Source organism: Protopterus annectens, chromosome 10.part0 (genome assembly GCF_019279795.1).
Source record: "Protopterus annectens isolate FY-2018-M chromosome 10.part0, PAN1.0, whole genome shotgun sequence".
Classification (NCBI taxonomy): Eukaryota; Metazoa; Chordata; order Ceratodontiformes; family Protopteridae; genus Protopterus; species Protopterus annectens.
The window spans coordinates 1,670,113,857-1,670,129,199 of record NC_056744.1 but is presented as its reverse complement, the minus strand read 5'-3'; the positions used below and the strand labels follow the sequence as shown (position 1 = coordinate 1,670,129,199).

General features: G+C 43.2%; 2 protein-coding genes across 2 annotated transcripts in view; both read left to right on the top strand.

The window, feature by feature from the left end:
• LOC122814410 (neurotrophin receptor-interacting factor 2-like) overlaps positions 1 to 15,343 on the top strand; it is a 739,001-nt gene that overhangs the window by 605,934 nt on the left and 117,724 nt on the right. The gene's annotated exons all lie outside the window — the stretch shown is intronic.
• The window catches only part of LOC122813880 (zinc finger protein 501-like), a gene marked incomplete at its 3' end in the record, with an annotated part of 139,399 nt that overhangs the window by 74,715 nt on the left and 49,341 nt on the right, over positions 1 to 15,343 (top strand). The window lies entirely within an intron of this gene.

The window sequence follows — 15,343 nt, the reverse complement described above, 5'->3', positions numbered from 1 at the left end:
ACTTGAGGGCCATGTATTGGGAAGAGTGCATAGTGTATATAGCTATCCTGCTGTCATTTGTTGGCATGGGGCTGGACACTGGAACATTTGTACATAGTTTATTAGTATACCCTTCATAGAGCTAATGCAACAATTTCTTTACCTGTGGGCCCTATGGAGAAAATATCTGTTAACACTACCTGACTGTTTCTACAAATACTCAGGATTACTTGTGTATCATTATGAACACATCATCGTACCAGTCCTTGGATCCAAACTGTGGTCTGTGTGTGCAAAATTCAACAAGCAATATATGCATTTCTCATCACAGTGAGCTACTGGGGCACTGCTGTCTGCTGCTTGACTGATTTCTGCCTGCAACTGAATTGGTCACACATTCTGACCTTGTAATATGTGTCACAGTGTCATGTGTGATAGATAGATAGCGAACTGTATATTACTACTTTGCATGCAGGTGTACACATTTAACCACTAGTTGATGTGATTATGTGTGATCTTTACAGACCATAGAAGGCTGTTGGGTTGCATACCCAACCCATACACATTTGCAAATCATATATTTGCAGTCTCCACCTATTACATTTTCGTACTAGTAATCATGCATGGCCCTCCATGTCTTACAAGCCCTCTCCTTTGCAGCTGTGGGGAGAACACACACCATTATGCATACCTGTCTATCAGACATTCAGACTATAATTTGATACATCACTTATAGATATACTTACAAACTTGTGGGGCATTCTAGGCCCGAGCATCTGGGATCCATTTGGCCAAGAGCATCCCTTTCCTCCATCTCAGTTCATCATAATGATGCCGGTCCTGCTAACCACTTCGTGGGATGCTAGTGGCACTGGTGAGCTCACATGCCAGAAGGTCCCAGGCCTCAGACTTGTATTCTGAACCCTGGTATTGGCCCTGCAGCAGTCTGTCATCATGGTTCTTCATAAGGAGTCCAGCCATAACCCTGGACTCAAGGATGCCCCAGCACTGCGCCCGAAAGTTTTCTCACTCTCCTGCACCTGCCATACTTCCTACAGGGGTCAAACTATAACAGGTTCATAGGATCATAGGAACTTACTAGGCTATTGGCCCTGAGGGCCTTATAAGCTTAGCCAAGAGTTTAGCCAATGTATAGACAAATCAGCACCCCATGCCCCTGTCCAGCAGGGACACAGGTGGAATCCCAAGGATGTCTTTTCTATTTCCCATCCACTTATTCAGGTTGAGCTTAAGAAGGGGTAAAGAGGTACTCTGTTTGATGTTGAGAGGGAGTCTATTCCATAGATGGGAGAGTCTCTGGGACACAAATGTTGCCCACCAACAAGTCTTATCAATGTCACAGACCAGATTGAGTCCGCATGTTTAGGTTACTCGAGTTGAGCTTGATTTGAGGATATGCAGCAGTCCCATCAAGGCGGGTTCCAAGATTGCTTTGTATGCCAGACAGAGGTCACCTCTGAGGAGTCTGTATGACACAGAGTGGAGGGATAGGGCTTTTAGCCTGTGTATGGTAGATTTTTGAAGGCCTGGATTCTTCTGTTGAGGAACCTATTTGGTCTCTCCAGCTGTTGCATGTGCTTTGCAAGGTATATGCTGAATGGGGAATTGTACTCAATAATGGACCTTATAAGGGAAGAATACAAGGATGTTATGACCTCCTTGTCCCTGGATGGGATACCCTTACTTATGAGGTGGGCCATGTTTGAAGCTTTCCATACAGTGGAAGAAACATGGTGGTCAAAAGTCAGGTTGCTATCAATCTAGATGTTCAAATCTGTCACAACTGACTCCGTGCTTAAAATGTTTTTATTAATGTGATAATTTGTGGGGACATCACTCTCCCCAAAGGGGATAATGATACATTTTTTTTTGTATTCAGCTTGAGGCCATGTTTCTGGCACCAGTTATTTGTTTGGGTGAGACCCTCTTGGATGATGTCCACATCACTAGGAGAATTGATGACAGCTCCCAGCTTGCAGTTATCTGCAAACTTGATCTGCCATAGCCCACTGGTTTTGGCCTGCACTTCAGGAAAAGTATATCCCAAATAACAGAGGCCACAAAAACAAACTGTTGGGTACGCCACTCTGTACGGTTCTCCTGCTTGAGGTGGCTTCCCCTATTTTGACTAGATGGGTTCTATCAGTGAGCCAGTTTGCTACCCATCTGGTAGCATGCAGATTGATGCCTAGTTGAGAAAGTTTATCTGTTATGTCCAAGTGGGGAATAGTGTCAAAGGCTTTAACCAGGTCAAGGTAGGTGGTGTGCACTGTCTTCCCCTCATCCATGGGTTTAGTGGCTGTCTCAAGAAAGTCAAACAACTGTAACAGACACGACCTCCCCTTCACGAAGCCAAACTGTGTGGGATTGAGTGTTTGGAGATTGCCAATGTCCTTGTTAATGAGATCCATGATAATCCATTCCATGGCCTTGCAGATCAGGTTAGTCAGGCTGATGGGCCTATAAATTTCCCAGATCGGTGGATTCTCCACCTTTGTGTAAAGGGTTGACAGTGACTGTCCTCCACTCAGCTGAGACAAAGCCAATATTCGGCTTTGGTTGAATAGGGCACCTAATGCTGCTGCAAGTTCTTGCCTGAGTTCATGTAGGATGCAGCCTGGGATGTTATGTCCCGTGAGGCTTTATATTCTGCCTTTGAGAGAACAGTGATGCCCTGATCCCTAAGATACAAGGGGAAGAGGGCAAGTACTTGGAATGTCCTGATTTACTAATGGGGGGGGGGGGCAGAGGGGTGGCATTTTCACTGAATCTGTCATCCAGCAGGTTTGCTATATCTACGGCATTTGTATATCTGGTGTCCTTGACCACCAGTTCTAAACAGATCTGGGTACTACCTTTGAGATTATGGACATATGTGAAGAAGGCCTTATGACTGTCTCTAGTATATGTGGCCAATCTGGACTCAAAGTTTGCTTTGGAGGATTTCACTTGTGCTCTTACATGCTTGTTTGGGCTAAGGAGAGATTGCTTCCAATTGGGCACCTGCTCCTTCTTCATCCTGGACAGCACTTCTTTTCTGAGTTTATTGCAGATGTCCACCAGACAGGTTTACTCTTCCTTGCGGAGGATGATTTAGTCCTGTCAGGTATTCCTGATTCTACGCTTCTATATAAATGTTAATATAGAAATTTGGTATAGTTTTGGATACTGGTGCCAGTTCCTAGAGAGGGGGAGGGGGCTGTGAAGCTGTTTATACCATCCCTCAGGATGCCGTAATCAGGTTTGGAAAAGCTTTTTTGTTTGACCCTAGCTAGAGGGGGATTCACAGGAGAAGGTGACTTCAAACATGACCACTTTATGATCTGATCTTACAAGGGAGGATGGTACTGCAAGGATGCTGCAGTGGTTACTCATGTTGATTAATTACAAGTCCAAGATATTATCACCTCTTGTGGTGGTATTGACAAGCTGTTCCAAAGCATTTGCATTGACAAAATTAAGAAATCTCTAGCCATTTGTGTTCTGGCATGAATAGTACTTCCAGTGTTTGGGTGGTTTAAGTCACCCAGGATCAGGGTAAAGGGTTGAATCTGGATAGATTCAAAGAGGTCTAGATAGGCAGTTTGGGCATCTTGGGTCAGATTTAGGGGCTGGTAGCTAGCTATGATTTGTATAGAGGTCTTGTCAATGGGTAACTGCACCTGGAGTGTCTCTTGTCAGTCATACAATTTGAATAGCCTGAAGGTGTGTTTGTCTTTAATATATATTGAAACTCCACCACATTGGTGGAGTATTGGCATATACTTCTCAGAAGTACAGGCAAGCACGGAAGGACTGTGGCTGACTAAGTTTGCAGACGACTGCAAACTGGGTGCTATAATAGAGTCTCCGACCGACATGGAGATCCTCCAGAAGTGCCCAAATGAGACTGATGCATAGTGTCAAAGCCATGGTCTCAAGCTAAATGCAAAAAAATGTGTAGTCATCCCCTTTGGAAAAAACAGAGTACCCGCAAAGTACAACATAGGAGGTAATCCCTTGAAATCTTAAGAAGAAATAAGGGATCTAGGGACCCAAGTAGATAGTCAGCTTTCCTTTGATAACCATGTTGCCAAAGTGGTTAGAAAATCCTTCTATGTGACCCATCTGGTCATGAAAGGGTTCGCATCAAGATCTAAGGATGTAATGGTGCCCCTCTACTCTTCCCTCATCAGACCCATTATTGAGTACAATGTACCAATTGGAATGTACCTGGCTAGACATCTCCAGCAGCTGGAGAGACCACAGAGGTACCTAACCAAGAGGATTACTGGCCTCAAACAGTTGCCCTATGCACCACGATTGAAAAAGCTAAGACTGTTCTCTGTTGCATACCGCTTTCTCAGAGGCGATCTCTGTCTAACGTACAGAGCCATGTCCAACCCAGAATTGTTGAACGTGCTCCATCTTAGCAAAACCAAATCTACTCGAGCTACACGCTCTAGGGATATAAACCTCAACACAACAATGAATAGAACATGCTGGAGGGATAGAGTCCCTTTGCAGAGACATCCCTTACTATGGAGCAGGGTCCCGATCTACATAAGACAGAGCCCCTCACTATCACTCTTCAAATGGAACCTTGATGAGTGGATGGTTAACAGAAAGTTCACACCGGGGATCACACCAACAGCACTACTAGATAGGGGTCAAGAGTACTAGCTGCTAGTACAAGGGTCTAGGGAACTACTAAAGGGGCGGTGAATACCGCACAATGTGGCTGGGCTAATATATGCCTTCAGGCAGATAGCCCAGTACCAACATATGAACCTGTGAACCTATTTGGCTTTACTACCCACAGTTTGGGATCTGAATGTATGACAGGATGAGTAACCAGGTATGGCTGAGGTGGTCTCCACAGCTTTGAACCAGGTTTCTCTGACTGAGCAGATGTCAGCGTTTTCTGTACTGTTTGCAATGGGTGCACTTTCACATTTAGACTAGTAGCATTTAGTAGCAAGACCTTTAATTTGAGTTTTGTTGCAATTGTTATGCTGGTAGTTTTAACCTCATCACTTCCCTGCCATTATTCCCACCTGTGCGGTTTAAATAAGGACATATTCCCACCCTTTGCAATCATTGGACCAATTTCAGAAATGCTGAGCATAGCTGAGCAGTGTGAAAAACCTGCTAAGCTGAGTTTAGTAGTGCTTACTGTGGCAAATCCTGAGCAGTGCTTAGCAGTGTGCAAATTTGCTTAGCTGAAATAAATACTACTTAGAATGGGACTTCTTAGCAATGCTCAAGCCAGTTAAGCAGAACTGAGCACTGCTAAGTATTGCTCAGGCAGTTCCTGTTTAAGCATTGTTTACTTTGGGTTTGCAGTGCTTAGCAAAACTGAGCTAAGGGAAACAAACATTTTCATTTAAAAAAGAAGTCAGAATTGAATATTAATTACTCATTACTGATACATTATTATTAAGTGTATATATTTTACTTAAGCAATAACCAACAATGTCGGTGTGGTATTCTAGGATTTACATATGGTTGTTGTAGTTTAATCACGAGGGTGAAGCCCAAGTGATTAAATAAAGATGACCGTGGGTAAATCTTAATATACCACGACCTTGGGGTCAGTTATTGCTATTGTACAATACATTATTAAAGAGATAATATTTACTTTTCTTTAAAAGATGTCTTTGTAGACCAGCGTTGTGCTGTCCTTCCACGTTTTTCCAGTATCCATGGGCTTTTTCTGATGTACTGCGCATGCGTATGGGACTTGCACTCCCACGCATGCCCAGTACATCAATGCTTTACAAAGGAAGCAGTATGTGTCTTTAGTTTGGAATAACGTACCTGATTTTCATAGTATTTTCTCCATCCTGTCTCTCTGCTATGTCCAGAGCCCAGATTGCGTTTTTTTTTTTTTGTTAAAAAATTTATATATATAACGTTACAGTATATAGCAATGGAATACAGTTGGGGCAACCTGACCTTTTTCCATAGGTCTGTGGTAGGATTTACAACGGGTACGCTGATTGGGCTGAACAATCAATGTGCCCGTTTTAGAATACGAGTGAACAGTCACTGTATAATTTATATGATCTTCCCTATGTGCTTTCATTACATTACTTTGGGGTGTGACTGTACTGTATGGAACACTTGTGTTTAAGTGGGGATTTTCACCTTGCATCACCACTGACACTGGGAATTTGGACCAGCTACACTACCCTGGTTAACAAATATTAATTACTACATCATTAAAGAAAATAAAAAAAAATAAAACTGCTTTCCCATGTAAAAGCTAAATGGCCGTTCTCTGTATTCAAACCGTGCACCTACTGCATGTCAAGCTGTGACTGTCACCACTAACCTAACAGAGCTGTCCAAATTTCAGCTATACATTTATATATAGCTTCTTCTGTAACTGAAATTTGTACAGCTCTGTTAGCTAATGGAGCTGTCCAAATTTCAACTATGCATTTGTATATAGCTTCTTTTGTAGCTGAAATTTGTACAGCTCTGTTAGCTTAGTGCACTGCTGAGCAAGGCTCCACCCCTTGCAAACCCACTCAGCTATGTTTAAACTTTCAAGAAAAAAAGAAATAAAAAAAATTAAATGTTAATTTTAATGTAAACTGTTAACCTTCACATTATTAGATAAGTGTCCGGGGACACTTTCTTTCTTGTTTTAGTGCTGTAAAACACTTTTGCAATGCAGGGGGTGTGTTACAGATACTGTGACACACACCCCCTACATGACATGAGTTCACATTCCTAATCCTTTTAACTGTTCAGATTTTCGCATGATGTCCAGATTTGTGCCTCATATTCTTGGTCTGTTTGTCATGGGAGTGTGTTTCCCTGGCAAATCAGTGAAAAATCATTAAAGACTGCAGTTAGAAAATATTGATGGACATTTGAGTTTCACACATTATACTCTTCAGGAAATCTATGCTAATGCAAGATCTGTCATGCTATCAACTTCCTAAGTTTGCAAAGGCAATATTTAGAAACTTTTCCATGAATGTCTGGTGCTATATTAGCATGCATTTTCTGAATGATACGAAGTCTGTAACTCAAATGACTTCAGTTCTCGGTAATGTTCCAGAAAACCAGTAATTTTATGGGAGACAGTCCAAAACTATGAGGCAAACATCTGGACGTTCTGCAAAAATGTGTACAGTTGAGAAGTATGACATTTTTTTATTTGTAAAGTGCCGTATGGCACTTTCACAATGCAGTGGGTGTGTCACAGTGACTGTCACACACCTCCTGCATTGGATTCAGTTCCCGTTCATAATTTCAGTGTCCATGGACACTATTTTCTAATGTAAAGTGCCGTACAGCACTTTCACAATGCAAGGGGTGTGTCACAGTAATTGTCACACACTACCTGCATTGACTTCACTTGCCATTAAGTATTACAGCGTCCGTGGACACCGTTTTCTAACGTGCCGTATGGCACTTTGTCAGTGCAGGGGGCATGTTACAGATCTGCGGGCACTGTAACACACACCCTAGCACTCATTCAGTATCTGTGTCCACAGCACCCTCTCAGTAGCATGCCTTCATTAATATGTAAGGGGCACTGCAGAGAGGGGGATGTGTACACGGACACCATTCACTCCATGTAAGAATAACACTATTCCTGGGGCAAGTCTAAGATGCCTTCCATGCTTAGTTTAGGAGAAGCATATTTATGTCAAATGGTAATGAAAATCAAAAAAGAAGTAGCCAAAAATCATAGATATATAAATTTATGTAAATGTATATAAATATATATATATATATATATATATATATATATATATATATATATGAGAAAGATCATACCAGAAGACAAGAAATGTGGAAAAGGCATAAAAACCTGGATCTACCTGACTCCATCAAGGTACCACCCAACAGCCTGATCCTTGGTGACTTCAACTACCCCACCATAGATTGGGGGAACTATTCCTGCACTAATGCTTACTCTGAATAATTCCTTGACTTCATCGGTTCTAATGCACTAGACCAACTCATCTCATCCATCACAAGGGGAAATAACATTCTGGACTTGGATCTCACTTACATGGGCAACCGTTGCACCACTCCCATAGTATGTTCTTAACGAGTGAGATCAGATCATCGGACTGTCTCATTCAAAGTTTCTATCCCACCCCCCCCAACTGTAATCTAGCTAAGAAACTTCTCAAAAACTGACTAGAACCTCCTAAAGGAGGGTATCTGTAGCTTCACACCACCCCCAGAGGATGCAGACAACTATGCTGAACAGTATGCCAGTGCAGTATACAAACCCCTGTACAACTGCATGGACTCAGCCATACCCAATATAACTAAAATCTGCTTCTCAAAGAAGCACAAACCTGTTTGGTGGACATCTCTATCAACAGGCTTTACAACAAAAGGAAAAAAAAACGTTGTCCAATGGTAAAAAGGAACATATTCCAAATTGGAAAAACCCCTTTCTTAGCCTCAACAAGCCAATTAGATCACTAGTGAAAGCTGCTAAAGCCAATTATGAATCAAAACTAGCCTCCAAAACAACGGGAAAACACAAACCCTTTTTAAGTTATGTCAGAAACCTCAATGGCAAATCTCAGGTTTGTTCTGAATTAGTACTTAACATTGTCACTTACACCAGTCTTGTTGTCTTGGCCAACCTGCTAGCAGATAGGTTCAGAGCAAACTCCACTCCCCTGAACCTCCAAAGGCCCTTTTGACATCCCCAATACTTGTCCTGTACCTCACATCTCCATAGTTCAAGTGCTAAAGACCCTATCCAAGGCAAAGAACACAGCTACCATGTGACTGATGGTATCCCAGGTTGTATTCTGCACCATCTCCAGCAAGGACTGGCTTCTCCATTGAGCACCCTATTTAACCACAGCCTGACTTCTTTGAGATTGTCACCAAGAACCTGGATGAGGAAAAGTCACAGCTTACCTTGACTTGGCCAAGGCCTTTGACACAATTCCCCATGCGGGTATCATCATAAAGCTAACACAACTTGGCATAAATCCCTATCTCATCCGTTGGGTGACCAATTGGCTCACCAACAGAATCAAAGTCAAAATAGGTGCCTTTACCTATGATAGCACACCTGTGACTAGTCGAGTTCCCCAGAGATCTGTCCTGGGACCCCTACTGTTTGGCATCTACTTCTTGGAGGTCCGGGCAAAGACAAAAGGCTTGTGGCTGATCAAGTTTGCAGACGACTGTAAGTTGTGTGCTGTCATTGACTCCCCAAATGATGTTAACATACTGCAAGAGGGTTTCTCCACAACTAATAACTGGTGCCAAAGTCATGGCCTCAAGCTAAATACAAAAAATGTATCCTCATACCATTTGGCAAAAACATAGCCTCTGCTGATTACTAGATCAACAGCAGCCTCCTAAGCACACAACCTGTGGTGAGAGGCCTGGGCACTCAGGTTGATAACGACCTCACATTCAACCACCATGTAGTAGCAGTAGTCAGAAAATCCTCTTACTTAGTTCATCTCATAAGTAAAGGGATTGCATCCAGAAGAAAAGTAGGTTATTACCTCCCTCTACTCTTCCCTTATTAGACCAAAAATTGAGTATAACGCCCCGTTTGGTATGTACATCTCCAAACATCTGCACAAATAGGAAAGGCCACTGAAATACCTCACAAAGAGAATCCATGGCCTCCAACACCTGTCGTATGCGGACAGGCTCAAATCACTATCACTCTGTTTGGTATCACACAGATTACTCAAGGGTGATCTGTATCTCACCTACAAGGCAATCTCCGACCTAGCCCTTCTAGAGATGCTCATTTCCATAAGTCTATCTCCTTGCGTATTACCAGCTTGAAAGGCCTGAATCTAACATGCAATATCAACAAAACCTACTGGAGGGACAGGTTTGTCCCCCAGAGGCTGCCCCATCTCTGGAAAAGATTTCTCATACATGTCAAACGGAGCACCTCACTGACCCTCTTCAAGCGCAACCTTGATGAGTTGATGGGAAATCAAAAATTTGTCCCAGGGGTTCCACCTGTGTCCCTCATTGACAGGGGTGAGAGGTGCTGACTGAGGTTTCTTTTTGGGAATAAACGCTTGGCTAGGCTTGTAAGGGCCCCAGGGACATTAGCCTAGTAACCTCCTGTGACATTGTAGCAAGTACAAAAAAACTACTGGGACAACCTCGTGTTGATCAGGATTTGATTAAGTAATGATTAAGGAAAGGTAAATCTAAACCAAAAGATGAAAGGTTAATATTAGTGTCCCAGGACAGTGGATTTATGTACAAGTTGGTTTGCAAAGTCTATTGAACATGTGGGAGAAAGAGACAACTGCAGGTTTTGTAACATGGAACTGGAAACAGTTGCACATCTTGTTGCTGGGTGTGATATTTTAGTGGTAGAGGGCCTGTATACTGTAAGGAATTATAATATGGCACGACTGTTTCATTGGGGATTGTGCAAACATTATAATATTGAAGTAGCAGAGAAGCAGTGGAAACATGAGCCTGTAAGCATTATAGAAAATGATAAAGTTAATATCACCTGAGACCACACATTACCAAGAGTTCAGAAAATTTATATGAGAAACACAAATACAGTTATCCATGAAACGAAGACAAAAGCAGCGTTGATCACTGGAATTGCTATACCCAATGATTACAGTGTCTTATATGTAAAGAGACACAAAATCATAAAATAGCAGGTATTGCAGGGAGAAATGAGAGCAGTATGGATACCAAGGTGGCTCCAGTAGTAGCTGGAGCAATGGGTCTCATAAAAAGACATTTACAGTGATATTTAGATATGAAACCAATACATGCAACTGCATATGAACTGCAGGATGAGTCAATTCAGGGCACATTGCTGGTGCTGCAAAATGCACTTTTGGCTAACATCAAATATTGAAACAATGCTAATTTCATGAATTTTAATCATGCCCTGACTTAAGAATAGGGTCCATTCCTGTTATGGTATCAGAAACCCAAATACTTGGAGAAATTAAAAAAAAAAAAAAACAAACAAAAAAAACTACATACATGTGGTTTAAAAAGTCTATTAAAAAAGCAGAAGAAATTAATAAAAGTAAGTTGTATAATACAGAACTAGAAGCAGTTGCATACATCATTATTGGTTTCAGTATATGTCCTTCTATTCATCTGTTTCAGTATTCTTCACATGAGGGTGTTGCCTGCCCAGGTGACCTGACGTCAGCCATTGTACCAATGTCTTTTACTACCATGAGATGCACAGTAGGTCTGTCATAGGCTGCTATAGGATGAAGGCCATAAAAGTGATGTACATGCACTCACCATCCTCCGAATTTCTTTGCCACCTGTCGGATCCCCAGTCCCAGATGTCACTCTGTTGCTGGAATTGTTTTCTTCAGTAAAGATAAGTGCCCCTTTGGGAAACCTTTTTGTCTTTTGCTACTGTTTTCTCTTGGTTGAGGATTGATGTCATCCAAGAAAGGGAAGTGAGTGTGAAATGCAGATGACACAGAAGGACAGCCACTCCCAGTCCCCTTTTTTATCTCAGCTCCCGCCACGACCATAAAAACTGTTCAGTTTGTCAATTGTTCATGCCTAAAACCCTTCGTGGCCGTCTTTCAACCATTGCTACTTGAAGAGCCAACATTTGAAAATTTTCGCTAAAAGCACAATGGAGGTTCTTCAGACCCGACAACTGAGCCTACTAAGAAGAAGGTCAAAAGACTTGGGCCTGAAACAGAAGCTGCACATGTCATGCAGGCATCTCTCTGGAGGCACATGATAGCCCGCAGACATGCTCCGTTGCAGATCCGGATCCACAGGCCAAGCCCAGATCCAGATCCACAGGCCAAGCCTCCCTGAGGATATTAAGGCAGAACTCATGGATGCTCCCCTTGACAATTCCACTTTATTTGGTAAACCATCTGCTGAACTTTTCAAGTCCCTGCAGAAAAAGAGCAAGGAGTTAAAAGACGTTAAACATATCCTGGTCTCTCCAGTGCCTAGATATCATAGAAACTGCCCTGGAAAATAGGTCTTTGTCCGTAGGCACTCCCAGACCACCCCCCCCAATCCAAACCCTTCAAAGGGAGTAAGAAACCCCATAATTTCTCTGCATGTTCAGCTGCTTCTCATGTGGCTAAGCGGCCCTTTCCTGATAGAATGGCTCTTCTTCTTGACTCCTCAGGACTACCTTGAAACACCCCCTCTCCCTATGCTTACCCCTATCCCTTTCTGCTTGGGAATCCATAAATCAAGATGCCTGGGAACTCAGCATCATCAAGCATGGATACTTCATGGTTTGGCACACTGTGCCTCTTTTTAAGGGTATCTCTCAACCTCTAGCAGACCATAAACCTCTCTTTCCCCAGATACTAGAACAACCTTTTAGAACAGGGTACAATACAACCTGTGTCATTCACCCAAAAAAAACCAGAGGCGTTTCTTTCCACATGTTTCTGTTTCCCAGAAAGGAAGGGCCACAGACGCCCATCCTAGACCTTTCATTTCTCAACACCTTCCTAAAATTTCCTTCCTTCAAACTGCTAGCTGTTTAGACCTTCTTCCCTCCGATTCTCCCTCAGGCCTTCCTGGCATCCATAGACATCGAAGATGCTTACCGCCATATTCCCATTCACCCCAAATTCAGGAAATTTCTACAATTATGTGTGGGTTCCTGGCACATTCAATTCTCTGCTTTGCCTTTTGGTCTTTCTACAGCCCCTAAAATCTTAACAAACTGCCTAGCACCAGTGGTCACTTTCTACAGACTCCAAGGCATTCAGATCTTCCCTTACCTAGATGATCTCCTGTTCCAAGCCAACACCCCGGAGGAACTGAGGAACAACCTCCACTCAGCCATGGCCATTTTACAACACCTAGGATCCGCCATCAACTTCAACAAATCTACCCTCATCCCATCACAAGATCATGTCTTTCTAGGGTGCAGATTTCAAACAGACAAAATGATAGTGTCTCTCGCACCCTAAAAGGCTCAGGAGCTCTGTCTTCTCAGGGACCCTTCCACTAAAACATTTATCTGCAAGACAGTTTCTCAGAGTCCTAGGACTGATGGCCTCTACCATCTCTATGCTACCCATGGCAAGACTGTACATGAGGAAATTCCAATCATTCCTGAAATCAGTGTGGACTGAAAATGCCCACCCACTGAAATGTCCTATCCCACTACTACCTTGTTTCAAGAAGGAGTTCCAGTGGTGGATACAGTAACTGTCCATAAGTCCAGGACTTCCTATTGACCCATTGCCCCCAACTCAGGACCTGTACACACATGCTTCGGATACAGGCTGGGGAGCAGCTCTGCACCCACACATGGTTCAAGGACAATGGAACCCCTCCCAGGGAAAGGACCACATAAACATAAAGGAGATGAATGCACTGATCCTAACCTTACAGTCCTTCTGGGCCCTCCTAAGGCCAGGACAGCTGTGAATCTGCACAAACAATATGACTGTTCTGTGGTATGTAAACAAGTGGGGGAGGACAAGATCCTACCTCCTACGCAGATTAGCCTTACAAGTTTGGAAACTAGCACACCAACTTCAAATATCTCTTCAGGTGGTCTGCATCACTTCCAAACAAGCTCTGTGGCAGACACACCTAGCAGATCCACAATACAGACCTATTAATGGATGCTTCACAAGGATCTTCCAGGACATATTCCACCAGTGGGGTATTCCTCAAATAGATGTGTTTGCCTCCCCTCTGAACAAGCAGCTTCCAACATTTTGTGCCAGAGAACCACATCCACAGGTATGGAAAGTGGACCCCCTATCAATTCCGTGGAAGGGGAAGTTTCTTTTATACGTTCCCTCCCTTTCCTCTCATTCCAAAAGTCTTGCTGAAGGTTCTACAGGACAGACCGAAAACCTTGCTGGTGAGTCCCTATTGGCCAAGGCAGCACTGGCTTCCCCTTCTGCACATAGACAAGGGCAGTCACCACAAGTTACCTCAGAGTGAACTTTCTCATACAGAACAAGGGCTCTCGCATCCACGCAAACCTGGAAACTCTTCAACTGACCCTGTGGTTGATAGATTCCTGATACCCTTTAGACACCTTTTCACTGAGGACATGCTTCAAGTCCTGCAGGAAGCCAGAAAACCCAGTACGAGGAAATATTCCCTTTCCAAATGGAATAGCTTTTCTGTTTGGTGCCTTGCTAGAAACCTGGATCCACTTGCAGTGGAGCTCCCTTTGGTTATTTCATATCTGTGTGAATTGCTCAATGCTGGTTTTGCTTACTCCTCCGTTAAAGCACATTTATCTGCTACCTCTGCATGTCTGCCTCTTTCACCTTCTTTAGCTTCCAGATTTGAGTCTAAACAGTTTCTCAAAGGTGCCCTCCACATTAGACCTCCCAGGAGGCCTGTAGCCCTCGTCAGGATCTTAACTTTGTGCTAGAGAAACTGACTTTTGAGCCAGCTTCCTCTAGCTCCCTCAAACAATGCATCTGGAAAACTGTTCTCCTGGTGGCCACAACCTCTGCCAGATGGATGTCTGAGCTCTAGGCCCTGATGGCTACTCCCCCCTTCCTGGTCTTCCACAAGGGCAGGGTTTCTCTTTGCACCAACTCTTCTTTCATGCCATAAGTAGTTAATGAAACTAGGCCATTCGTTTGACAAACGTTTTCCCATCATCGTAAAACAGTAGTGAAAGGATGCAACAGACACTTGATGTGCACAGACAACTCAAGTTCTGTCTTTACAAAACTAAACCTTTTAGGAAATCAGACAACTATTTGTGTCTTTCCACCCTAGGGCGCTAGGATTGTGTGTATTAAAACAGACCATCTCCAACTGGATCTCCAAATCCATCTCTTTCTGCTATGCCTACCATGGAAAAGTCCTTCCTGCTCAATCAAGGCTCAGTCTACAAGTGCAGTGTCCTCCTCAGGGTCTTTCCTCAGTGGGCTAGACATGCAACTCCATTCTAAAAGCAACTACTTGGATCTCAGTCCACACTTTCACCAAACACTACAAACTGGATTTTATTTCCACATCCAGGGCTGGATTTGCCAGGGCCATTCTTCATGGTTTCCTGAAAAATTCTTCTGCTACCTCCTCCTCCATTTCTGCAAAATCTATGGTATTCTACCTCATGTGAAGAATCCTGCGACGGATGAATAGAAGGACATGGAATAGTTGTGAAAGAATTTACCATAATAAAGATGTCCTTCTCTTCTCTGTTGCAGTATTCTGTCCACCCTCCTTCCCCACTTCCTTCTGTTCCTGGATGCACTGATTCTCTATCCCTTGGACTGTCTGTCCACCTAGGGCTTCAGTTCTGAGGATGGTGTATGCATATGTCACTTTTATGGCCTACGTCCGATAGCAGCCCACATCAGATGTATCGTGCACCTCACGGTAATAAAGACTTTGGTATAATGGTCAACGACTG